At 35.6% G+C, this 27,716-nt stretch overlaps 1 protein-coding gene and 1 pseudogene across 9 annotated transcripts in view; one reads left to right on the top strand and one right to left on the bottom strand.

The window, feature by feature from the left end:
• AKT3 (AKT serine/threonine kinase 3) overlaps nt 1-27,716 on the top strand; it is a 428,671-nt gene that overhangs the window by 5,327 nt on the left and 395,628 nt on the right. The gene's annotated exons all lie outside the window — the stretch shown is intronic.
• On the bottom strand, nt 17,447-20,146 carry LOC140523136 (RNA-binding protein FUS pseudogene; annotated as a pseudogene).

The following is a 27,716-nucleotide window of genomic DNA, read 5'->3' as shown; positions in this document are numbered from 1 at the left end:
AAAACACCTATAAGTTTTTATCCAGATTTACTGTTATATTGTAGAAAGTACTTTTCTCACCTATAACTTTAACATCAGGGAATGTACCAAGTATTTGAATTATGGAAATTCTTGATAGTTGTTTGTTTTTTATTTCCCATATCACCAAAAAACTTTATGGCATTTGCTAAATGATTCTTTGTGTCTTCTAGCTAAGGAATTAAGGCATTAACTAGAGGACTTGTGTATACTTTTTATTACAGGAAAGTTTATTATGGTTGGCATATAAAACATTGGCTTTTGTTGGACTGGTGAGAATCCAGTTGTCATTTATGTGTGAAAAAAAGTTCACTATTTGATAACAGTTGTTACTGCCAGTCATAATGTATTGATTTACTGCTAACTTGCTGTGAGCCTCTGGAACTACTTCATTGAGTAGTTTCCTTATTTTCAAAATGGGAAATTTACTATCTGTTACTCCTTACTTCACAAGATTATATTGTATTCTGGGGAAATAGCATTGGATTTGGAATCATAAGACCTGGGTTCCAATCTTGCTTTTTTTTTTTTTTTTAATTTTGGGCAAGGCACTTTGTTTCTTTTAATTTCCTTACCTGTAAAATTAGGAGTTAGTTTCTAATAATCTCCAGGAACTCAGATGTAACATCCTATGTAAATTGTAGGTCAGGGTTTTGTTTTTTTTTTATCCTCCATATTTTACTTTTGAGGAGAAGAGAAATTCTCAACAGGATATGAGACCAATTTTTTAGTATTGCTTAAAAGCCATAGTAGTTGCATGCAGTAAGATGCTTTAAGAAAATATAGCACTTACTTACTTCTCGAGCAAAGAATGCCTCTGGAGTTTTGCTATTTAGCTTTGTTTTATTTTAGTTTCCAATAAAAAACTCATTTATTTGAGCTACCAGAGACTAAAGCAAGTCTGAAGTTTCGAATGATTTTTAAAGATAGGTAATAGATTGTAATGCAAAGAATATTAGTTTTGAGATCAGAAAACAGGTTTGAATCCTGGTTCTGTGTTTGTTGTGTGACATTGGAAGAGTCACTTATTTTCTCTGGGTCTCAGTTTCTTCATCTTGAAAACAAGAGATGAGAAAGATAGTTTCTAAGATAACTAAATGTTATGGACCTATACTGGAATTTAGATGAAATTCTTTTCACCACCTCACTTAAACATACAAACCACTTATTAATTTCTATAGGTACTATGCCAGCCACTTTGGAAACAAAGACAAAAGAAAGGAAAGAAAAAGAATGAGACAGGAAAGAGAACAATGAAACAAAAAAGAAAAGAATGAGAGGTGAGAAAATGACAGTAGAAAAAGCAGCTCCTGCTATCTAGGATCTTACATTCTACTTGGAAGAGAAACTCCATATACTCAGATAATTAAATACAAAATAGGTACAAAATAAATACAAATAGATATTGGGGGAATGAGAAGAATATTAACAGCTTGGGAAATTCAGTAGGAGGTAACACTTGAGCCAGTCTTTGAAAATAGTCTAGGGATTCTAAGAGTTGGAAATGAGGATGGGAGAAGATACACCCACTAAGGTAAGAAGATAAAGTAACTTAAGAGATGAAGTGTCTACAGGAAATAGCAAGTAGGTTACTTAGACTAGGACTTGTGTATGAAGGAAAGTAATGTGAAAAGTCTGAAAAGACAGCTTGTAGACCTTCTGAAGGAAGGGTACCTAGTATGGTGTTTCCAGTAGTGCTGGAGTCAAGAGAACTTGACTTCAAATAATGCTACTTGTGTGATCCTGGGCAGGTCATGTAATCTCTCTGGGGTTCAGTTTCATCAGCAATATGAGGGGGTTGTGCTAGATGGTCTCTGCAGTCACTTTGAGATCTAGCTTTATTTCTAGATCTAGTTCTGTGACTTAAAGACCGAATAAGGAATCAGTCAAGCATTTTGTATCAGGCGCTATGCTAAGTGATGAGGATACAAAGGAAGAAAAAGTAGTTCATGCTCTCGAGCAGCTCACAGTTTGAGAGAGACACCATGTCAAACAACTATGTACAAACAAGATGTGTACAGAATACATTGGAAATAACAGATGGAAGGCATTAGCATTAAAGGGGAATGGAAGAGGCGTCTTCTAGAAGATAAGATTTTGCCTGAGACTTAAAGGCATCTCGGAGGAAGAAATGAAGAGAAAGAACATTCTAAGCATGGGAGACAGCCAGAGAAAATGCATAGAGCTGAGACATGGAATGTCTTATTCTTGGAAGGGCCAGGAGGGTATTATTGTATTGAAGAATATGGGGGAGTTGGGGTAGGAAGTAAGGTGTAAGAAAACTGGGAGCCTAGGATCTGGCCAAGTTACGAAGGGCTTTTAATACAAAAAAGAGGATCAGAATAAACTATTAAGAGGATTAGGGTAAAATGATGGGAAATTAACAATTAACTCACTGTCTTGTGGGAGAAACAGCCAGGAGGACAGTGTTGCTGGATAACATAATGAGTTAGGATAAAATGTACCAAGACTGGGAAAGTAGTTGAGGGCCAAGTTATAAAGGTATTTGAATGCCGCCAGAGGATTTTATATTTGATCCCAGAAGTGATAGAGAAACATTGGAGTTCAATTGAATAGTGGGCCAGCATGGTTGCATGTCTTTTTGTATTGTCTTTGAAAAGCGTGAACTACTGAAGCTTCTTGATTTGGGAGTAATAAAGTGAGATCTGTAGGAATATCCCTATGACAGGATGGATTGGAGAAGGCAGAGACTGTAGGCTCAAAGACTAATTAGGAGGCTTTGGCTATAGAAGGCAAGAAGTGATAAGAGAAAAAGACTTGAGAAATATGGAGGTAAAATCACCAAGATTTGGCATCTGAAAGGAAAGAGTCCAAGATAATTCCAAGTTTGTGAATCTGGGTGACTGGAAGGATGGTAGTATCTTGCTCCTGACCTGCTAATCCTTATTTTGGCATGATTCCTCGCTATCCGGTGTCTCTTTTGGTCACAGCAAGCTATTCTTGAAGAGAGTCACAAAACAAATTTTATTTTACTCACAAAAATTTATGGTGCCTAACCTTAAGTAGAGCTTGACAGTCCTGTTGAATCTTATTGACTACCTTTTCTCATTCCCCAAAGTAAGTATTGCAGTCCCATTATAAAACATCTCCTTAAAACATCCGAATCACATCCCTGCTCAAATTATAATAGATCACTTGCTAGGTCAAAGGTATATATGTTCTACTCTTTAGGCATAATTCTAAGTTGCTTTCCAGAATGGTTGGATTAATATATAATTCCATTACCTGAGCATTAATACATCTGTTTTTCCATAGTCCCTCCAGCATCGGTCATTTCTGTTTTTTGTCAACTTTGCCAAACTGATGGGTATGAGGTTGAACTTCAGAGTTGCTTTAGTTTGCATTTCTCCAATTATTAGTTGTTCAGAGCATTTTTTCCATATGACAATTTATAACTTGGATTTCTGTTTTTGAAAATTTCCTGTTCGTATTCTTTGACTACTTTTCAACTGGGGAATGGCTCTTGTAATACATTTGAGTCAATTCCTTATATGTCTTAGAAACGAGACTTTTATTAAGAAACTTTCAGCAAATATTTTTCCTAGTTAACCTATTTCTCATTAAATTTTCAGCACCATTAGTTTTGTTTATCTAAAATCTTTTTAATCTTACATAATCAAAACAATCCCTTTTGTCTTTATTGATCCTTTATGTCCCTTTGTAGTCATGAACTCTTCCTCTATCCATATACCTGAAGGGTAATTTATTCCTTGCTCGTATGATTTTTTTTTTATGTTGTCATTCTTTACGTCAAAGTCATGTAACCTATTTAGAGCTGGTCTTGGTGTATGGTGTGACATGTCAGTTTATACCTAATTTCTGCCATACTGCTTTCCAGTTTTCCCTGCAGTTTTTGTCAAACAATTTAGTTCTTATCCTTATCCAAATCTGGGATATTTGGATTTATCAAAGGGGCAGGGGCAGCTGGGTGGCACAGTAGATAGAGCATAGGTCATGATGTCGGGAAGGCCTGAGTACAACTCCATCTTCATACGTCTACTAGCCCTGTGATCTTGGAGCACTTAACCTCAGTTTGTATAATTTTCCTCATCTGTAAAATGGTGGTAATAATAGCACCTACCTCCCAGGATTGTTGTAAGGATCAAATGAAATTATAATTGTAAAGTGCTTAGTATGGTTCTTGACACATAGTAAGCACTATATAAAAGTTAATTGTTATTATCATCATCAAAAGCAAGAGTATTGTGCTTATATTTGCTTTCACATGTTGTGTCTCTAATCTATACCACTGATTGGCCTCTTTTTTTAACCAGTACCAAATCATTTGATGATTACTGATTTGTAGTACAGTTTGAGTTCTAGTATTCCTAGGCCTGCTTCTTCTCAATGTTTTTTTACATTGTCTCTCTTGAGATTCTTGACCTTTTGCTTTTCCAGATGACTTTTGTTATTTTTCTAGTACATGAAGCAGCCCTTTGGTAATTTGATTTTTGTATGGCATTGAATAAGTAAAATATTTTCATTTTTATTATATTGGCATAACCTACCCATGGGCAATTTATTTCTGATAGTATTTACAACTGTATTTGTGTAAAGAGTGTTTTGTGGTTGTATTTATATAATTCTTGTGTTATTTCTTAGAAAATAAACTCCCAAATATTTTGTAAATTCTGTAGTTTTTTTAAAATGAAATTTCTCTTTTTTTCTTTTCCTGTTGAGTTTATTGGTAATACATGGAAATGCTGATGATTTATGTGGCTTTATTTTTTATCTTCAGCATTGCTGAAGTTACTGTTTTATTTTATGTTTTCAATTGACTCCATGGTTTTCTGAATACACCATCTTATCTGCAAAAAGTTTTTAGTTTTTCCCTCACTTTCTTTTTCTTGTCCTTTTTATAGCTAGCATTTCTGATATTCTTTTTAAAAAGTGATGATGATATTGAGCATCCTAGACTTACCAGTGATCTCATTGGAAAGGCCTCTAATTTATTTCTGTTATATATACTAGTGACTTCTGGTTTTAGATAGAAACTATATAAAGGAAAGATCTGTTTATTCCAGTGCTTTCAAGTATGTTTTTTTTTTTAAATAAAAAAGGAGTTATATGTTACCAAAACTTTTTCTGCATTTGTTGATCTAATGATATGATTTTGGTTGGTTTTGTTATTAATATTGTCAATTATAGGTTTGTTTTTTTGTTTTTTGTTTTTTGTTTTTTTTTTTAGTAACGAACTGGTGCTACATTCCTTATAAAGAAAAACTGGTCAGACTCTCATCTTTGTGATATATTGTTGTTGTTTGTCCTTCATTCTCTAAGAGGACCGTGATATTAGGGAGGTGATGCCAGGATATGCAAGTGAATTGGATTTAAATGAGGGAGAGCTGTGCAAAGTCACCAACCTCACTTTCTCCTCTGAAGGCCGTCCAAGTCCATCGGCCAGATAAAAATCAGGACAACTGGAGATGGCCCAGGATGAAGTGGGGGACTTTGGCCTTTTTAAGCTAAGGTCTTTAACAGGACTCAGTTTGACTTAAGTAATGCCCATTCAGTGATTAAGGCTTAATAAGAAGTGAGGCAGAGAATGACGTCTTTACCTAGTAAAAAAAAAAAATTGATTTCTTTGCTATGAGCATACTTAAAATATTTGCTTAGTATTCATTAGGGGTATTGTTCTTTTTATGTTTTGATACTCCTTGGTTTTATATCAACATCATATTTGATTCATACAAGAACCATAAGAACCTTATTTTTTCTGTTTTTTTTTCCCAGTTTATACAATGTTAGAATTGATTTTTAAAAAATGTTTGATAGAATTCACTTGTAAATCTATTTGGTTCTGAGGTTTTTGTCTTTGGTAGCTCATTTATGGCCTTTTTAGTTTCTTTTTTTCTGAGACTTGCTTAAGTCCAGTATTTGTTGCTCTGTTAATCTTGACATTTTATGGTTTTGTAAGAATCCATCCATTTCATTTAGATTTTGAGTTTTTTGGCATATAATTGAGCAGCATAGTTATATTTGTTTATTTCTTCATTGTGATTTCACCTTTTTCATTTTTTGATATTGGTAATTTGATTTTCCTCTTTGAAAATCCAAGTAGCCAGTGGTTTGCCTACTTTATTATTTATTTTAAAAACATCTCCAGTTTTATTATTTCTTTCTTTTCTTTTTTTTGCTTTCAGTTTTGTTAATTTTTTCTTTTTTCAGGATTTCTGTTTTGTGTTTAATTTTTTTTTTAATTTGTTGATTTTTCTAGATTTTTTTTTTTTAGTTTCATGTCCTATTTGTTGATTAGTTCTCTTTCTTTTTTATTGATCACAATATTTAGAGGTAGAAAATTTCCCCTAAAAACTGCATTGGCTACATGTAAAAAATACAGTTATGTTGCATGTAGTTGGTATGTTATGTTGTTGTCATCTTTAATGAAATTGTTTTCTGCAGTTTATTTTGATTTGCCAGTTTTTTAAAATATTGAGTTATTTAGTTTAGTGAATTTTTAATAATTTCTTCAGCAGCCCTATATTGGATATCATTTTTACCACATTGTGTTCCATAAAAGATTAGTGTAATTTATTTGTTTTTCCACATTTGTTGCTGAAGTATCATGCTCCTGTACATGACTAATTTTTTCAAAGGTGCTACACACAGAGAAATATATATATATTTTTTTCTTTTCCCATTTAGTGATTTCCATAGGTATGTCATACCTAACTTTTCTAAAATTTTGTTCAGGTCTTTAACATCTTTCTTAGATTTAGCGTTTTTTTCCCTCTTAGACTTATTTAGCTTCAAAAGGAATAAATCGAGATTTACCCCACTACTGTATTTTTACTGTCTATTTCTCCTTGTAAATCATTTAACTTTGGAGCATGTAGATTCTTTGCCATTTGGTGCATGTATTTTTAATACTGATATTAAATTATCATTATCAATTATGTCAAAGATAATTGACATTTTCTGTTGTACCTTTCAGCAAAATGTAGTTTCCTTATTTATTTCTTTTTATTGTCTGTTTTTGCTGATGCCTTATTTGAGGTCCTAATTGCTACCAATGCCTTTTTTTATAACTTTAGCTGAAATATAATAGATTTACTCCAACTCTTTAATTCTGTGAATCTTTATGTTTTAAATATGCTTCTTGAAAACCACTTATTCTTGGATTCTACTGTCTAATCCACGCTGTTATCCTCTTTCATTTTATGGATAAATTCATTCAATTCACAGTTATGATCACTAATTATCTATCTCCCTCCATCTATTCTTTTTATCTTTTTTTATTATTTGTTTCCTGACTCATCTTTATGAGGAGGATAGTAACTAAGTAAGAAGTGGCACTAATGCTCTTAGCAAGTTTGTTGGAGTCTGCTTCTGTTTCCTTTTCTTTCCTTGGTCCAGAGCCCAATCAAAAGTTCTTGCCCTTTATTTTCTTTTAAATCTCTTTGGAATCCACATTTGGTGGATTAGTGTGTAGTTGTTGTTTTAGGATTCATTACTTAATCTGTTCTGCTACTTAATCCCCTCCACCCCACTTCTCTATTCCTCCTGTTTCCTTCCTAAATGAAATCCATTTCTGCTCCTGTATATGTATTCTTTCCTTTTTTGACCAATTTTGATGAAAATAAGGTATCATCCATCACCAGCCCTTTCTTGTTATGTAAGTCTTCTTACTTGTGCACATCAATTATGTGAAATAATTTTTCTCATATTTCTTTCTATACTCCACCTCCCACTGTATCCCTTTCCACCCTTCTCTTCCTTTCTTTTGTCAAGATCATTAAACATAACAACCCCCCTCTCCTCCCCGGCTCTTCTATTAGATTCCTCCTGTGACCCCTGATTGGATTCAGAGGGAACACATTATGATCTCTTCATTATAAGATGTAAACAATTCATTCTTATTTAGTCTCTTTGTATTGCTTATTTGTATTTACTTTTTAATTTACATCTTGATTTGTGTTTGTACTGGGCTCTGGGCTTTTTATCAGGATTGCTTGGAAGTCCTAACTTTCATTAAAGATGCTTTTTTTTTTTTCTGCTGTAGGATAATTCTGTTTAGTAAGGTATTCTTCATTGTAAACCAGTATCTTTGCCTTCTGGAAAATCGTATTCCAAGATCTCTCCTAATATATAGGTGTGGCTACCAGATCTTGCATGCTTCTGACTAGCTCCTTGGTACTTAAAGGAAGTCAGGTAAACTAGGAGGGAGAGCATTCCAGGCATGAGGAGCAATCAGTGAAAATGCTGCTGATGAAATATAGTAAAAATCAGGAGAATGGAGTACTGTATTCGAGGAGCAGGATTTATTTCAGGAGGTAGATTTTTTTCTGTTTTCACCTTTGATATAGTTCTAAGAAATTTGAGCAGTTTTATGATATCTTGAAATATGTTAGAGATTTATTTATTTTTCGGGTGATGACTTTTACCTTTCCAATCAGTTATTTTTGATATGTGTGATGCCTTGTTTTCATCTTTTTTTTAGTCTTTTGACTTTGTTTTAATATTTTTTATTGTTTCATGAAGTCATTAACTTCTATTTGTCCTCTTCTGATTTTCAAGGAAACTTTTACTTGGATAAGGTTTTATTTCTCTTTTGCCAAGCTATTAATTCCCTTTCCAAATCTTTCTTCTGTAACTCTTTTCTTTTCCCATTTTTCAGGATTTCCAATTTGATGTTTAATTGGGGATTTTTAATTTGTTCTTTTTCTGGTTTTTTTCTTTGCATGCGCAATTCATTCATCTGCTTTTTCTCTATTTTATTGATGTAAGCAATTAAGAGATAAACATTTTCCCCAAGTACCTCTTTGGCTACATCCTGTACATTTTGGTATATTGTCTTATAATCTTCTTTACTTTTTAAAAAAAAAGTAAATGTAGTTTAATTATTTATTTTTAATTGTCAGCATTCAATTTTATAAGATTTTGAGTTCTAAATTTTTCCTTCTCCCTCCCTTCCCCTCTCTCCAAGATGGCCTGCAATTTGACATTGTCTATACATTAATTTTTTTTAAATTTATTTTTTAGTGGTCATTTTCTTTAACGAAATTAATTGTTTCTATGATTTGTTCTTTGACCCACTTATTTTTAGGATTGAATTATTTATTTTCCAGTTCAATTTTAATCTCTCCGTTGTCCATTATTGAGTGTTTTGTTTTTTGTTTTTTTGCCTTGGATCTGAAAAGCATGCATTTACTATTTCTGTTTTTCTCCATTTGGTTGTGAGGTTTTTATGTCCTAATACATGGTCAGTTTTTGTGTAGGTACCATGTATTGCTGAGAAAAGGGGCATATTCCTTCCTATTCCTGTTCAGTTTTCTTCAAAGAGCTATAATATCTAACTTTTCCAGAATTTTATTCACCTCAACTTCTTTCTTTTTTATCTTTTGGTTAGCTTTATCTAGTTCTAAGAAGGAAAGGTTGGTCCCCCACATATAGTTTTATTTTCTATTTCCTCCTGTTACTCATTAAACTACTCCTTCAAAAATTTAGATGCTGTACTGTTTGGTTCATATGTTTAGTATTGTTATTACTTCATTGTCTATGGTAACTTTCAGCAAGCTGTAGTTTCTTCCTTATCTCTTTTAATTGTGTCTATTTTTGCTTTTTCTTCATCTGAAATCATGATTGCTATCCCTGCTTTCTTCAGCTGAAGCATAATACATTCTATTCCAGCCCCTTCCTTTTACTGTGTGTGTGTTTCTTTCTACTTTAAATGTGTTTCTTGTAAACAACATATTGTAGGATTCTAGTTTTTAATCCATTCTGCTATCCACTTCTGTTTTATGGGTGAGTTCATCCTATTCACAATTATAGTTATGGTAATTGTATTTTTCCCTTGTTTAAAATGCCCCCCCTTGTCTCCCACCCTTTCCCTCCTCACGAGTGTTTTACTTCTAATCACCACCTTCCACAGTCTACTCTCCCTTTTATCAGTCTATTCTCCACCTTCTATTATGCCCCACTCTTTTTATTTATTTATAGGGTAAGATAGATTTCTGTATCCAACGGAGTGTATATTTTTCCCCACTTTAAACCAGTTTTGATGAGAGTAATGTTTAAATTTTACCCATCCCCCTTCCATTTTCCCCTCCATCATTATATCTTTTCATTCCTCTTTTATGTGGCATAATTTACCCCCATTTCAATCTCCCCCCACCCTTCCAGTGCATTTTCTTTCTCACCCCATCACTTATTTATTTATTTATTGGGTATCATCCCATCAAAATCAACTTATATCCATACTCTCCATCTACATACTGTATTATGCCACATAATTGTTGCAGATTTTTGTAAAAAAGTGAAGTGTGACCATTATGTGAAACTTTAAATAAAATGTGCCCGTATTACTTATCTTTTGGTTTCTGCCTGTCTCACACAAACTTTTCACTCATTGAAAACTGTCTTTCCACAGTTCTATTTCCATGCTGTTCATTGAAAACAATCCCTTTTAGCTTGAAGCCTGCAGAATACTTTTTATATTTACCCATAATCAGAAAGAAATGCTTTGCATGTTAATGTGTTGCTGGTAGGTGAACTGTATAGTTTAGCTGGTGCAGGAAGATGCAAGTCTTATATCACATGAATTACTCATGGGAACTTTGCCTGGTCACTCCCTACCTTTGTACCTATGGCTCTTCATTAAATTGAGTGATAATATTGTAAGTACTGCAGTACTCTAAACAAACTATGCAAGTTGGCTTTGGGAAATGTGCTGACAGTGTGTGTGCACTGAGGATTCTAGGCACCTGGCTCAGAATGCACAGGAGATAAATGCATATGCATATGCTACTGGTGACTACCTTGATGCTCTGATTCATGTTGAGTAGAATTATACCATATGATGATTATGCAGTGAAAAGTTATAAACTAGTTTTCGACTGAAAAAACACAATTATGTGGTGGTGACAATTATGTGGTGAAATACAGTATACTTCTAATTGCTCTTTTAGTAATAAAGTTCTTAAGAGTTACTAATATTATCTTACTATATAGAAATATAAACAGTTTAACCTAATGGATTCCTTATATTTTCTCTTTCTTGTTTTTTTTTTTTTTTTACTTTTTTATATTTTCCTTGAATCTTGTATTTGGAGGTCAGATTTTTAATTTAGCTGTGATTAATTAGGAATGCTTGAAAGTCCTTTATTAAATGTCCATTTTTTTCCCCTGAAAGATTATATTCAGTTTTGTTGGATAGGTGATTCTTAATTGTAATCCTAACCTTTTTTCTTCTAGTATATCATATTCCAACCTCTTCGCTTATTTAATATGGAGGCTGCCAAATCCTGCGTAATCTTGACTAGCTCCACAATGTTTGAATTCTTTTTGGGTAATACTTGCAGTACTTTCTCCTTGATCTATGAGCTCTGGAATTTGGCTATGATGTTCTTAGGAGTTTTCATTTTGGGATCCCTTTCACACAGTAATCAGTGGATTCTATCAATTTCTGTTTTGCCCTCTGGTTCTAATATATCAAGGCTGTTTTCTTTGATAGTCCCTTGAAAGATGTTCAGGATTTTTTTTTTTTTTGATCATGGCTTTCAGGTAGTCCAGTAATTCTTATATTGTCTCTTCTGGATCTATTTTCAAGGTAAGTTGTTTTTCCAATAAGAAATGTCACATTTTCTTCTATTTTTTTACATTTTTGATATTGTTTTATCATATCTTTAATATCTTGATGTCCTGATAGAGTCATTAGCTTCCACTTGCTCATTTCTAATTTTTAAGGAATTATTTTCTTCAGTTAGCTTTTATACTTCTTTACCATTTGGCCAATTTTATTTTTTTAGGGAGTTATTTTCGTTGGTACATTTGTTTCGTATCTTTTTCATGATTTTCTTACACTGCTCTCATTTCTTTTCTCAGTTTTTATTCTGCTTCTCTAATTTTCTTTTTAAAATCTTTTTTAAGCTCTTCCAGGAATTCTTTTTGGTCCTGAGACCCAGTTACATTTTTTTTTTTGAGACTCCACATATAGCCATTTTGACACTATTGTTTTCTAAGTTTATGCCTCGATCCTTCTCATCACCTTAGTAACTTTCTATAGTCAGGTTCCTTTTTTTTTGACTTTTGCTCATTTTTTCTGCCTTTTTTGTGACTTGGTATTTTAATGTGAGAGTTGATTGGGTTCTGGTCCTGCACAGTCCTAAGCTTTTTGTGTTGAGGGTCAGGGACTTTCACTGGGCTTCCAGCCTTAGCTGCTTGCTTTCACTGGAAGGTAGGTTACCCTTCTAGCTTGGGATGGAGTAGGGTGGAGCATCCCTATTGGCCTCTCCTGGGCAAGAAGTTTAGCTTCCTGAGAGGTGAGGCCTTTCTGCTTGGTTCCTGTTGTAACAGTCTTTTGGTCTGGGTTTCCTACCATGATTATTCCACTGAAGGTTTCAGATTGAACAGGGTGCTGGAACTGATAATTTGCACAGTTCATAAGGTCTGAGCCATGTAGGTGGTCTTTGCTTTTGTATTTGCTTCTTCCTAGTTACATAGCCTGAGACCACTCAAGACCACTCAGTTGCCTAAGATGGCAATCTTTATGTCCTCTCCTCAGTCTGCACTTCATCTTAGACTCTCAGCTCAGGTATAAGAGTGATAGAGCTTGTAGTTTATAATCTATTCCTGCTCCCTCAGCTTAAGACTCTATTTGCCAGATCTGGGACCTCTTCTTGCCCCACTGAATAGCCACTAGCCCCCTCATTTATTCCCTCTGCTGGAAAGCTCCATGTTGTAGCACACTTCTCTCCAGATTAAGTTCAGTGTCCACTAACCTCTCTGATATTTCTTTTGGCAGTACTTACCTGTACCTTTGGAAAAAAAAAACAACTATCTGATGTTTTCTCTTGGATTTCTTGATCAAGGCTTTGTCTCAAGTGGTTTTTAGGTCTCTTTGGTATTGTTATGGGGGAAAGGTGGGCTGTACTGCTTCCTTTTCCATCACATTGATTCTAGTTTCCTTATGAGCTGCTTCCCTGTACTCAGTACTTTACTGTCATGATTCCCTGAAGAGTCACTAATGACTTGAGCTTTTGTAATTGAACTTATGATTTTATTTAGGTTATTTTTTTTAATGTTTTTATTGGATTTTTTTTTACATCATCATAGCCACCCCTTGTATTCCCTCCCCTCTATCTTCTAGGGATTCATGTAGCAAATATTAATGTAACAAATACTGCATTTTTTTTGAGAGAAAAAAATATCAGCACAATTGATGGATATAATTGAAAAAGTCTGAAAATATATGCATGTGCAACACCTGTGGACCTTCCACTTCCACAAATTAGGTTGGGAGTGTCATCTCATAGCTCTTCATTCCAGTCATGCTTGATCTTTATAATTTTGCTATATTTACTTTTGATATATTCTTTCCATTTACATTGCTATAGTTATTACATTTATTGTTTTCTTGGCTATGCTTATTTCATTCTGAATCAGTTCATGTAGATTTTCCATAATTCTCTATATTCGTTACACACATTTTTTTTGTCATTTCTTACAGCATAGTAGTATTTCATTACCATCCTAACTTGTTCAGCCATTCCCTAATTGATGTGCATCCCCTCAATTTCCAATTCTTAACCATGACAGAAAGAGCTGCTATAAATATTTCTTTCTACATATAGGTTCTTTTTTTAAAATTTTGATCCTGTTGGGCTACAGACTTAGAACTGGTATTGCTAGGTCAAAGGCTATGTACAGTTTGATAACCTTTTTGGGCAAAATTCCACATTGCTGTCCAGAATGGCTGGATCAGTTCACAACTCCTAAATTTAGTGTCCCAGTGCTCACTTTAGTGTCCCAGTTTTCTACATATTCTCCTTTTCTGTCATATTTGCCAGTCAGATAGTTGTGAGGTCATTCCTCAGATTTGTTCTAATTTGCATTTCTCTAATCAGTAGTGATTTAAAGCATTTTTTCATATGACTATAGATAGCTTTGATTTCTTCTTCTGAAAACTAACCATTCATATTCTTTGACCATTTATCAATTGGGGAATGACTTATAATAATATAAATTTGACTCAATTCTATATGTTTTTGAGAAATGAGACCTGTATTAGAGAAATCTGCTGTAAAAATTTTGCCCCAGTTTTCTGCTTTTCTGCAACCAATGCTTTGATTTTGTTTGTGCAAGCCCTTTTGAATTTAATGTAATCAAAATTAACCAATTTATATCCTGTAAAGCTCTTTATCTCTTGTTGGGTCATAAATTCTTCTTCCCTTATCCATAGATCTGACAGGTAAAATTTCCCATACTTCCCTCATTTGCTTATGATAATCATTTTTTATGTCTAACTTACGTAACCATTTTGACTGTATCTTGGAATACGATGTGAAACTTTTGTCTATACCTACTTTTTATCAAATTGCTTTCCAGTATTCCCAGCATTTTTTGTCAGATAGTGCTAGTTCTTGTCCTAAAAGCTTGGATCTTTGCATTTATCAAAGACTAGATTACTGTGGTCATTTACTTCTGTGTATTATTTCAGATTGTTTTGATGATTATCTCTTTGAAATACAGTTTGAGTACTGTAAGGCTGCCTTCTCTTTTTTTTCATTGATTCTTTTTGATATTCTTGATCTTTTGTTCTTCCACATGAATTTCATTATTTTTTTCTAGCTCTATAAAATAATTGGTAGTTTGGTGTGGCAATGAATAAATAATTTTATTTAGGTAGATTTGTCATTTTTATTATATTAACACAGCCTAGCCATGAGTAATTCATATTTTTCCATTTGTTTAGAGCTGACTTTGTGTGAAAAATGTTTTGTAATTGTGTTGTGTAGTTCCTGGGTTTGTCTTGGCAAGTAGATCATAAGTATTTTATTTTATCCACAGTTATTTTATATGAGTTTTCTTCTATTTCTTTCTTCTGGATTTTGTGGGTAATATACAGAAATGCTGATGAGTTATGTGGTTTTATTTTACATCCTGCAATTTTGCTAAACTTGTTAATTATTTCAACTAGTTTTTTGTTTATTTTTGAAGGTTCTGCAAGTATATAACCATATTGCCTTCAAAGAATGATAGTTTTGTTTCCTCATGATTTATTCTAATTCCTTCAATTTCTTTTTATTTTCTTATTACATTTCTAGTACAGTATTGAATAATAGTGGTGATAATAGACATCCTTGCTTAATCTTATTGGGAAGGCCTATAGCTTATCCCCGTTACAGATAATGCTTGCTGATGGTTTTACAAAGATACTTTCTTTTCATTTTATGAAAAGTTCCATTTTATTCCTATGCTTTCTTGTGTTTTTAATAGAAATTAATGTTGTTTTTTTGGTCAAAAGCCTTTTCTGCATCTATTGAGATTGTTATATGATTTCAGTTTCTTTTTCTAAGATAGGTTTATTTAAGTATTCTATTTCCTCTTTCGTTAATCTGGTGGGCAATTTATATTTTTTTGATTATTCATCCATTTCAATTACATTGCTATATCAATTGGCCAAAACAGCTCCTAATTGTTGCTTTAAGTTCATATTCATTGCTGGTGAATTCATCCATTTCATTTTTCATACTAGTAATTTGATTTTTAAAAAAATCAAATTAACATATGGTTTATCTAGTTTATTTTTTTCCATAAAAACAGTTCTTAGTTTTATTCAATTTTTTTCTTATTTTCAAATTTACTAATCTCTGATTTTCAAGATTTCCAATTTGGTATTTAGTTGGGGGATTTTACATTTGTTCTTTTTCTAGGTTTTTTTTTTTTAGTTACGTATCCTTTTCATTGATCTGCTCTTTCTCTGTTTTATTGATATAATCATTTCAGGATATAAATTTTCCCCTACTGTTTTGACTGAATCACATGAATTTGGAATGATGTTTCATTGTCACTCTCTTAACTGAAATTGCTGATTATTTCTATGATTTGTCCTTTGATCCACTCTTTTAGGATTAGATTATTTACTTTCCAATTAATTTTTAATGTGTCTTTATTCTTTGTTTGTCTCTGTCCTTTGTGTGTGTTTCAACTTTATGGGATTCTGGTTTTTAATCCATTCTCCTTTTTGAGATATTCCATGAATTCTTTTGGGCCTGAGACCAATTCATGTTTTTTTGGGGGGACATTACATGTAGCTGTTTCAACATTATTATCTTATGAATTTGTGTTTTGATCTCCTATTCACTGTAATAACTTTTTATGGTCAGGTTCTTTTTTTGTTTTTTGCTCATTTTTCAAGGCCATTTCTTGACATTTAACTTTATATTAAAGTTGTGCTATGCTCCTGGGGTACAGCAAGTTTTAGGATTTTGGTCAGTTGCTGTTTTCAAAGCAAATTCTTTTTTCCCCCCTCAGTTCTTCTAAGGTGGTATGATGTAAGGAGAAGTGTATTTGCTACTCTCCTGGCCTTTGCTTTGGTCTTTGAGTGACCACAGTCACTCTCTTCTGCTCCGGAACTGTGACCCAGTTCCCCAGTTCTGTTCCTCCTTGGCCTGGGACTGCATCCCAGAGCTGTACGGGCAGTGCAACGCAGTCCTATCCCCAGTGTCAGCAAATGGTTTCCTGTAATCTCCATCTGACCAGTTTTCTGACCCTCTTACCCTCTGCCAATGTAGAACTCCAGAACCTACCCTTGTCTCTGTGCTGGAGCTTCAGAAGCCACCCCTTGGTAAGTCAGTAATCTCCAAGTCTTATTGCTGGTTGTTCTGGGTATAGACTGCCTTGGACTGTGCTTTATTCTCACCCCAGTGAAACAAAACCTTTCTGGCAATCTTAAGTTTTCTTGGACTGGAAAGTAGTTCCCCCTATCCTTTTTTTGGATCCCCTGCTCCAGAATTTGTTGTGAGACATTGTTTTAACATTGTCTAGAGGGGAATATAGGATAACTCTGGTGAGTCCTTGCTTTTACTCTGCCATCTTGCACCCCTTTTCTGGTCAGTAAAGTAGTTTTTTTTCTTCCTCACCTGCTCTTCAATTAGTCTTATTTATTAGTTTTTCCTTTACTTTTTTTCTGAGGTAATCAAGGTTAAGTGACTTGCCTACGGTCACATAGCTAGTAGTTTGAGAGGTGTTTGAGACCTTACCTGGAATCTCCAGTGATACTTGCTGGAATTAACCATGGATAATTTTGATCCATGGGTTACTTTTCCTCATATTTCTTTGTAAACATTTCAGTGTTCTTACTGAATTTTTTTAAGTCCTTAGAGTATTTTGATGTCAAATTGACCTGTAGGAGGTACTTACTAGTACACTGTAGGACTGGATAGGTTGGTCAGTTTGGGTTGCTGGCATCCATTTTTGTATTTCTTTCATTTCCCTATATACTTATCATATCACTACCACAGAGAGTCATCCCATGTAACAAAAAATAAGAGAAGAGTAGTTCACTAAAACTAACCAGCATATCAGCTGAGCCACACATTATGTTCATTGTCCTGTATCCAAATTTCTCCATCTTTTTTTTTTTTTTGATCACTAAAGCAATGACATTAATGGGAGCTGGGGACATGGTTACAATTACAAAGTTGGACACAAATCAAGGATAGGAAACTGGGTGGGAAGGTTACAAAACAAAGGGACCAACAGCAGGGTGTGGAAGAAAAGATGGTCCAGAGATCCTTGAGCCAGCCTAATATGGCCTCTCCTGTCTTTCTTGTCTGTGTGTTCACCCATTGATTCCATCTTGCCAGGTCCAAAGCCACCTCAGTCCCCTATACCCCTGCCCCCTTGGAATGCTACATGGTCCCTTCCTCTGCCTTGGTAACTTCCATGGTCATAGCCACCTCTGCCACCTCTGCAATCATCTCCAAAATTATCTTCCATATAAGAGCCTCCAGGTACATCAGGTTTAGGTGCCTTACCCTGGGTTACATTCCTTCCTCCAAGAAAAGTTCAAATTCTCACATGTGGGATTAGGACACTTCCAATCTCCATATTGCTGCTGCTCTCCACCACCGCCCTCTCCACTAGGGAATCCTCCTCAGCTACTTCCACCACCTCCAAAGCCTCTATGGCCCATTGGTCCTCCACACCTATGGCCACAATGGTCATTGCCACCTCCTCGGTTAAAGTCTGTTCTTCGAGTAGCAAAGGAGACTTTAATGGGGTTTCCAGAAAAATCTTTGCCATCAAACCAATCAGTGGCTACCTTTGCAGAGGGGTATCATCAGATGTTACTGTAGTCTTTCAGCTTTCCTGTCTCTCTATCTATATATAAGTTCATCATAGGGCTACCCTGTCTTCTTATTAGTCTTAATAATGCCAGTTTGCTTGAAGTAGTCTGCCATAGATTCAATGGTAACATTCTTACCCAATCCTTGGATGAAGATGGTATTATTTTCAGAATTATCCTGTTCAGAGTCACGGTGTGATCCTTGATCCTTGGGTCCACCAAATTTATTGAAACCACCACGGTCACTTCTACCCATGCCACCTCAGCTTTCATGGCTACCTCCATGACCTCTGGGTTCATAGCCACCACTGCTACAGTTGTAGCCATCACCACCACTGCTGCTGCCACCACCCTGTCCTCTTTCCCCTTGGTCCTGCTGGCCACCCCTGTAGCTGCTACTGTTACTACCTCCACTCTGGTCCTGGTTGTCATAGCTACTAGCACTTAATGCCACTCATAGATGACTGATCTTTGCCCTAGCTACCTCCACCAGCCCCTCCACCGCCCCCACAGCTGCTGTTTCTAGGATGCTTGTTGCTGCCCATAGGAGCTTTGTTGTCTACCATAGCCAGACTGTTGACCATAGCCCCCATTCTGGGGCTGCCCATACCTGCTTCTCTGGGAGTTACTACCATAGCTCCCTGAAGTGCTGCTAGGAGCTGGCTGCTGGATAGATTGCCAGAATTAAGATGATTGCTGACCATAAGAAGGTTGGGAACTCTGGCTTCTATCATAGCCACTGTTGAACCATATCTTTGGGGAGAGTACCATAGCTTGTATTTTGGGTTTGTCCACAGGAGGAGCCATACCTACTTGGATCGTAGCCTGAGGTATCAACTGATTGGCCATAACCACTGCAGCTCTTTTGGCCATAGGGCTGACCGTTGGGAATAGCCTTGTCTTGGTTGGGTAGGGTAAGCCCCATAGCTTTGTGTGGCCTGCTTGAGTGTACTTGTTAGAGGTTGTGACCGTGCACACAAAGAAGAGAGATGGGTACTTTTTTTTCTTCCAGTTTTCCTTAGGACCAGGCTTGGTCATTATGATTATATAATGTTCACTTTAAAAATAAAATTCTTTCCATTTCTATTGTTGTAGTTACTGTGTATATTCTATTATTGGTTCTACTTCATTCTATCAGTTTATGTTTCAGTGCTTCATATTTATCATTTTTATGGAATATTCCATTATATTCTTGTTTCACAGTTTGTTTAGCCATTCTCTAATTGATGGGTATCTACTTTGTATGCTGTTCTTTCCTCTTGTGGTCCATTAAGTGGCATAGTGGATCAAGCACCTAGCCTGGAGTCAAGAAGAGCTGAGTTTAGATTTGACCCCAGATACTTCCTGTGTGATGCTGAGCAAGTCACTTATCCTTTGTTTGTCTTAGTTTGCTCATCTGTAAAATGGGGATAATAATAGCACCTATCACTCAAGGTTGTTGTGAGGATCAAATAAGATAATTGTATAATACTTATTTAGCACAGTGACTGGCACATAGGTGCTATGTAAATGCTAGCTATTATTATTATTGTTAAAATATCATTATTCCAAATTGTTTTTCGTCATGGTTCTACTAATTTGCAGGTACACCAACAGTGCATTAGTATGCCTGTCTTTATAAATCCTCCAGCTTTGACTATTCCTGTTTTTTCTTCTTTGTCCTTTTGCTGTGTATGAGGTGAAACCTCAAAGCCGTTTTATTCTGTATTTCTCATAAAATCAGTGATTTGATGCTTTCTGTCCTGTGGTTTTTTCCCTAGTTTACAATTGTAAAATATATATATATATATTTATATCCTTTGAACATTTATCTGTAGGTGAAGAGAGTTTGAGCTTATATGTTTCTGTTGTCTGTTTTTTGCATAAATCTCCCTTATAAATAAATTAATTAATCCCTTATAATCTCATCACTGGAATAATCTCATCACTGGACTCAGATGGCTTTGGAGGAAAAAGTGATACTGGTGACTTTGCACAGCCCTCCCTCACTTAAATCTCATTTATTTATATATCATAGCATTACCTCCCTGATGTCATGACCCTCTTCTAGAAAGAAGGACAAACAACAACTTCTGTGAGTAGAAAGAGGAGGTGCCCCACTGGGAACTAACTTGAACTGGCCAGTTGAGTAACACAGCTCCCTTTTCCTTTCCCCTTCCTCTTCCCCTTTCCCTTTTCTTTTCCCTTTCTCCTTCCCCTTCCTCTTCCCCTTTCCCTTTTCTTATCCTGTTGGGGGTGTAAGCTCAGTTCCATGTGGACAGTCTCCGGCGGGTAAAGGTGAGAACTTCTAAACCTTAGAGTTCTCATGAGGCCCCCCAGGGAACAGCAGGGAATTGAGGTGTGAGACCGAGCTATCTCGTGCATTTCCGCCTCTTCCCGTGAGAAAAGTGCTGGGAGAGAGCATCCCCGCCCTCGAGATTGGCCCAGATCTGAGCACACCTATTGTTATCTAACAGGCATGGTATTCAGGTGCAAACTATGTGGCTGGAGAGCTTAAGTAGGGTCAGGAAAGCCTAAAGGCGCTCTTAGCGCTAAGGGGCCATTAGAGGACAGAAGGCCCCTCTTCCTTCTCTCCTCTCTTCGCTCTTCCCTCTCCCCTCTCTCCCCACTTCCACTTCTGCTTTCATTCTCTTACTGTAAGATCTTTGCCTCCTTGGGAGATTTCCCTCTCTCCTAAGGAAGAGTTCCCCCTGCACCTGACCCCCAAGACCCTGAATAAAGCCTAACCCTCGTTCGACTCTGGAAAGTCTCTTCTCTCATACGTTTATCTGGTTTGGCCAGCCGAAGACCTGCGATAAGTAAGGTAAGACTCGGGTAGCCCTCAGGCCTCTAGGCCTGGCATTATCCCTTTCCCCTTTCTTTTCCCCTTCCCTTTTTCTTTCCCTTTCTCTTCCTTTCTTTTCTTTCTCTCTATATAGTATCATACCCTTATCTGCTAGTGCTCGCTTAAGGACAACTCCTTAAACTGAAATTACTCTGGCTGTCGTTGATTGGCCAACAATAGGTCCCAGGCCAAGCCTTGGTCATTGTTTGGACCCAGATTGGCTCAGAATGTAAAATAGTAGTTGTTTTTTGGCCAGAAAGCCTGAGGGTCTTCCCCTTCCGGATTAATTTTTTTTTTTTGACTAGGTTAAAAGGTCATTCTCTTGCTCATTTCTTACCTATCCTTAATCGCTGAATGGGCATTGCTTTGGTCAAACAGACCTGAGACCCTAGCTTAAAGAGGCCAAGGTCTACCCCTGGATCCAGGGTCATCTCCAGTCCTGATCTGTATGTTACCACTGGACCCAGATGACTCAGGAGGAGAAAGTGTGGCTGTTGACTTTGCCCAGCCCTACCTCACTTAAATTCAGTTTTTGGATGTCAGTGGCATCATCTCCCTGATGTCCTGTTCCTCTTGGAGAATGAAGGAGAAAGAACAATAACAGCAATCAGTCAGTCAGTCCCTAATTAGAGATATTTGAAATAAAGATTTTTTTCCTCAATCAGCTGCTTCTCTTCTTGCTCCAGATAGAATATTTTATTTGTACAAAAGTTTTTGAATCTCATATAAACAAAACTATTTTGGCTTTTGCCTGTTCTCCTTTTTTTAAGTATTATCATTTAATTACATTGTGATGACCTGGTTTTGAGCCCTGAATATTCTTTCAGTATATGAGTTCTTTAGCTATTTTTTTTTCAGCTTTTTAAGTTGTATTTTTTTTGTTTTTCTGTTTATATCATGATTTTTTATTTTTGCCTTGTCAGAAGACATGATTTCAATTCCTACTTTTTTGTATTTACCTAGTGCAGAGTAAATTTGCCCTAGCCTCATCTATGTATTCCATTTATGTCTTTCCTTTTAAAATGTCTTTCGTAAGCTACGGATTGTAGTTTTTTCTTATCTTTCAGTCTTTTATTTTCCATTTATTCAATTGTTTAATCCATTCACATTTAAAGTTATGAGTTCCTTTATATTTAACTGCAGTTTGTGTTTCTGTTATTTTTGTTTCTTGAATTAAGATTTATTTTTGTTCCCTTGTATTTTTTGTAAGTACTTTATCACTAGGATTAGTTTTTCTTTAATTCCTTTAATGATATCCTATACATAAAAGAAATATATATTTCTTCCTTGCCCTCCCTTAATTCCTCCCCTTTTAGATGTTAATCTTTTTCTGAGTTTTGGAGTTTTACTTAGTGACTTCACATTTCCAAGTTATGCCATTCCAAGTAATTCCAACTTTAACCCCTTTGCCTTTTGGAATATATTTGTTTGCATGTTATCTCTCCCATTAAATTGTAAGCTCCTTAAGAACAAGTGCTGTCTTTGGCCTTTTTTTAGTAACTTAGCATAGTGCCTGGCACATAGTAAGCACTGAATAAATTTTTATGAATTGATTTGTTTTTCTTTTTTCTTTCCTTTAGTTATCTAATTATTCTCTTTTTTCCCTCTTAATTCAGTGGTTAGATTTTCTCTTTTCCCATAGTATTTCACTTTTTCTAGTGATTTCCTTGCTTTGTTTTCTTCAGTAGTTCTTTTCCTTTTCTGTTCTGAACATACTCTTTGATTCATGGTCGGTATTATTTTTTTAGTCTCTGTTTTCATCATAGCATTATGGTTTATGAAGTAGCAAGTTTGAGATCCTTCTAATAATGACTTCCCATATTATTGACATTGTAAATTTTGCCCCTATACTCCTATAACCTCATTCTCAGAGTATCAATTCTTGAGGGAAATGAGAGAGGACATAGCCTCAGGACATTTCCCATTGTTCTAAATTTTGCAGTCTATTTCCACCCCTTTTCTTTCCCCTCATCCCTCCTCTTCCCCCATTTGTCATATAGTTGCTTCTCTAGGTTTATGTTCTTACACCATTCTGGGTACCAGTTGCCCCCATCAGCTCCTCCTTGCATTCTTCTGTGTCAGGATGCTTAATAATGTCATGGAGGCTTAATACTTTTCAGAGGAAGTGCTGTCTCACTTCTGACAGATTAGACCCATTGTAATGTCCCCATCTTTTATTATAGAATGTATTTCCTCCTTCTTGGAAGTGCCCATGGGTGGGATCCATTCCTCACATTGGGTTGAAACCTTTATCTTTACTTTTGTTTAAATTCCTCACTTTGCCATCTCTTCTATTCTCCTGTAACCCTTCTTCCTAAGAAATTAATGGAGTTATTTTCACTTTCTTCTTCACACATGAACATGACTAGTGTACATCACCACTTTTCCCATTATCTTCTATGTTATCTTTCTCCTTTTGCTCACTTTCCCACACTTCAGTTTATTCCCACAAAGTATAATGGTTCATGTAGGAGGGAAGCAGGGAAGGAGGTTTTTGTTGTGTTATGCCTGTTCTTCCCGCATCATTTCTTTTTCTTTAAATTCTACTTTCATCTTTATCCTCTTGTGTATGTAAAAAAAAAAAATTTCTTAATGGTCTCTCTGTTTTTAATCATCTTTAGACATAGTGCAACTTATTTTATTGTTTTTTCCTTGGTAGTTGTATTTATTTAACTTTCTTATGCTTATATTGTTTGAGGTATTTGCAGGTTCATTATTCTTACCACATGTTTGTTTTCCCAGAATGCTACAAATACTTTGTTTTTGAATGTCCCTTTAAAATGAATATTAGTCTCATATTTACAAGTTAAGCCATTTTGCGTTGCTTTGCTTTTTGGAATATATTATTCTATTCCTACTGCAGTTTTTACTGGGTGCAGAGCAGTAATATAAATTTTTTTTTCTGTATATTTGAAGACCTTTCCCCTGTCTGCAGAATTGGTTATCATTGAAATTGTTGAATTTGACTACTTAAAGTATATTGGAGTTTCAAACATAGGGGTTATGTTTTTGTTTTTGGAGATGATATGTAGATTTTTAAAATTGGTGCTTCATTTTCTGTATAGAGAAGTTCTAGGCAGTTTTGTTTTAAATGTATCAGTTCCTACATTCTGATGTTTTGATTTGTCCTGTTCTTCTTGGTTACTTGCAGTGATCCTTAGATAGTCTCTACGGATCCTGTCTTTGAGATCAGTGACTTTTTTTGTATAGAGAATGTGTGCTCTTTCAAATTTTTTGTTTTTTGCTTCTCTGTCCAGATTGTCCCCTTGATTCATTATATTTGTATTCCAAATCTTGTTTTCTCTTTAACTTTTTTGGAGAGATTCACCACAATAGATTCAAGTTTTTCTATTCTGCTAATCATTTCTCACCATAATATATGCTGACCATAAATTCTAATATTTGTTTCCTTCTAACTTATGTTTTCTGTTTCTTTTTTTGCACCATTCTGAAATCATTGTGGCTGCATTCTGTCCTGGAATTTCTTGGTAGGCAGTTTGAACCTTGACTACTATGTTTCCTCAGAACCCTACACATATAGCCCAGGACCCTGATCCTTTGAAATAGCAATGCTTTCATCCTGATGCTTGCAGCTGTCTCCTTGGGAAGCAACCTTAGTGGAGTAGTAGCTTGGAAACTTTCTGCAGGTCAAGTAGCCTTCTGAAGGAGCAGAAAGTTCTTATCTGCAAAGTCACTTGCAAATGGTTCAACATCAGAAGTGGATATGATTTTATCAATGGAAATGGCATTAAAGAAGAGGCATCACCATCTGATGTTCATTTGTACCCTAAGGGCCTTGAGACCTTTTCATCTGACTTGCCCCTGAAACTTTCCATAGATATAGTTTTCCCCTTTAGAATGTGAGCTCCTTGAGAGCAGGGAATACCTTGCTTTTCTCTTCATATCCCCAAGCATTTAGCATAGCACTTTGTAAATAGTAAGACCTTAAAAAGTCCGTTCCTACCTCCTTCCTTCCTTCCTTCCTTCCTTCCTTCCTTCCTTCCTTCCTTCCTTCCTTCCTTCCTTCCTTCCTCCCTCCCTCCCTCCCTTCCTCCCTCCCTTCCTCTCTTCCTCTCTTTCTTCCCCCCCCCCTTTTCTCTCTCTGTTACTATTTCTTATCCCTCTACTAAATTGTAATCTTAATATTAACCTGTTTGATCAACAGGAATTCACCATTTACAGTCCTGGTTAGATAGAGGGTCGTTAGGCCTTATAGTGTGTTTCGTCCCTGTGTAGTCTAGGCTTTCAGACATTACCATCTGCTTTACTACTAAGGACTCTTGGACCTTTTTTCATCTACTCTGCCATAATATTCTATATATGTCCTCTCTTCTGATAATAATATTAGCTCCTTGAGAGCTATTTGTATCCTTACTGCTCAGAACACAGTAAATGCTTAATAAATGCTTATTCATTCATTTATTCATGAGAGCTAGTGTGACGTTATTTAAACTTCTGTCCTTTAGTAGCTTGTACATGGCTTAGCACATACGTGGACATTTAATATGCTGTTGAACATAGCATATGTTTGATGTTTAAATCAGGCTGAGGTTTGTTTTTGGGGTGGAGTGTGGATGTCTCTAAGGGATGTCTTTCATTTAATGAACAGGTAATCACAGAATTATAGAATCTTGAAATTAGACTGAGCTTCAAAGATTATCTTGTCCAACCCTAGTAACGAATCCTATCCACATCATTCATGATAAGTAGTAATCATTTGTTTTTATTTGAAGACTTTCAGCCATTGGAAATTAATTATCCCATGAGAGTGCCTGCTTAATTTTGGGACAGATTTAATGGTTAGGGAACTTTTTTTTAGTATTGAGCTGAAATTTTCTGTTGGAAAGAGAAACTTAGATATTTGTGTAAACTTTTTATTTCATTGTAAAAGTTTTAAAAAATGTGTGTTTTTGAGAAAAATAAAGGAGACATTTCCAGTTTTGTAAGGCAGTGATTTGGAAACAATGCTAAACTTACTTTTGTATGATTAGCGTGGTAGTTTGGTTTGAGCAATGGTCTCCAAAGTGTAGGCTGTGGCATCACACAAAAGAGTTTGTGGTCGACCCATCAGAGGTTGAGAAGGTTGGTTATATTTTACTCCCCCTTCCATAGCCAATTGTGGGGCATGTTTGCAATACAGTTATACCTACCCTTTACTCTTAATTGCTCAACCTTTGCCACTCTGTTCACTCCTACCTTTTGCAGGATTCACTTTCTCTCTTTGTACATCAATGGCAACCAGGGCACCTACAGTAGCAGCTTCACAGGTGCCAGTGGAAAAATTCTACCTACATTTTACACCACCACTCCCAGCTTGTCACTTCCTCAGGCTTTGTGTTTTAGGGCAGTAATTCTTAAAAAAAAAAAAAAGTAATAAACTCCACCTTCTTCCCTCTTTTTTATTTTGTGTAGAGTGAGCAGAATGAGTGGTAGAGTGAGTCACACAGGATAAGCAGGCATGAGGTTTTAAACTGTACTGCAGATTTCAATTCATTATTATCTGCCTAATCCTACTCTTCTAAACTACCATGTTCCTGTTGAGGACCCTACCTCCTTCCATTGACCCAGGTTTCCAATTTGGGTAGTATCTTTGACTCTTTAGTCTTTTTCATCTTTCAAGGAGTTACTAAATTTTGATATTTCTGTATCTACAAAATTTTTGGCATGTCCTCTTCTTTGCACTTACATAGCCACTGTGGTAGTTTAGGCCCCTATTACCTCAGCCTGAGTTATTGTACTATGCTCTCAATTGCTCTCTGTGTTTCATATGTATTCCTTCTATGCACAGTTGTCAAAGAAATTTTCCTAAAGTACAGCTCTGACCTGCATACTCTACAATCCCTCCCCCCACCCCGCAACTGCAGTAGCTTCTTATTGACTCTAAGATCAAATATAAATTTTGACATTTAAAGCCTTTATAATGTGCTCCTAGCCTACCTTTCTGCTCCTATTTAATGTTTTTCTTTCTCATACTTTTTAGTCAAACCAGTCTTGGAAGGTAGGCTGGCTCAATGGAAGGAGCACTAGTTCTAAGAATCAAAATCTGAATTGAGAAAGCCTCAGACATGAGCTGTGTGACCCTGGGCAAATCACTCAACCACTGTCAGCCTTGATTTCCTCATCTGTAAAGTTGTGATAATATAATACCTACTGCTTAGGGTTGTTGTGAAGATGAGATGAAATAATACTTGTAAAGTGCTATATACATGTGGTGATGATGATGTCAAACTGGCCTTGCTATTTCTTACGCTCAAACAAAAAACACAACTAAAATATACAAACATGAATAGGAAATTAAGGTATAATACCATCCATTAAGCAGAATCATATAAAGAAGGAGAAATTGATATTTAAAAACTTCCTGCTGAATTGAACTCAGAACTATCCATGTTCTTTTTTTTTTTTTTTGCATTATATAGTAAATAGAATATCACTCCTGTTGAACACATTGCCTGTTTACTAATTTGTGTTCTGTATTTGATGGTTATATTGTGTGTCTTTAAATAAAGAAATACCTTTAAAAAATTACAACCTGATCTCCAGGAACTTTAAAATTTGTGCAATTAGTATTAAGAGGAATTGGTTATATAAAAGGTTTGGAATTTAAGTAGATTAGTTTAAGTGAATCACCATAGCTAGAAAGATGTCTTGAAGACATCTTAAAGTCAGTACTCCATAAACTGAACTCGTTATCTTCACCCCTCCCTATTTCCTCCCTTGAAAATGTATACTGGTTTATTTTGTGGTTATTTGTAAAGAGTTAGCCATGAAATGACGAATTTT

This window comes from Notamacropus eugenii, chromosome 2 (genome assembly GCF_028372415.1).
Source record: "Notamacropus eugenii isolate mMacEug1 chromosome 2, mMacEug1.pri_v2, whole genome shotgun sequence".
Lineage (NCBI taxonomy): Eukaryota > Metazoa > Chordata > Mammalia > Diprotodontia > Macropodidae > Notamacropus > Notamacropus eugenii.
Note: the sequence above shows the minus strand (reverse complement) of the source record. Positions and strands in the feature narration are given on the sequence as shown.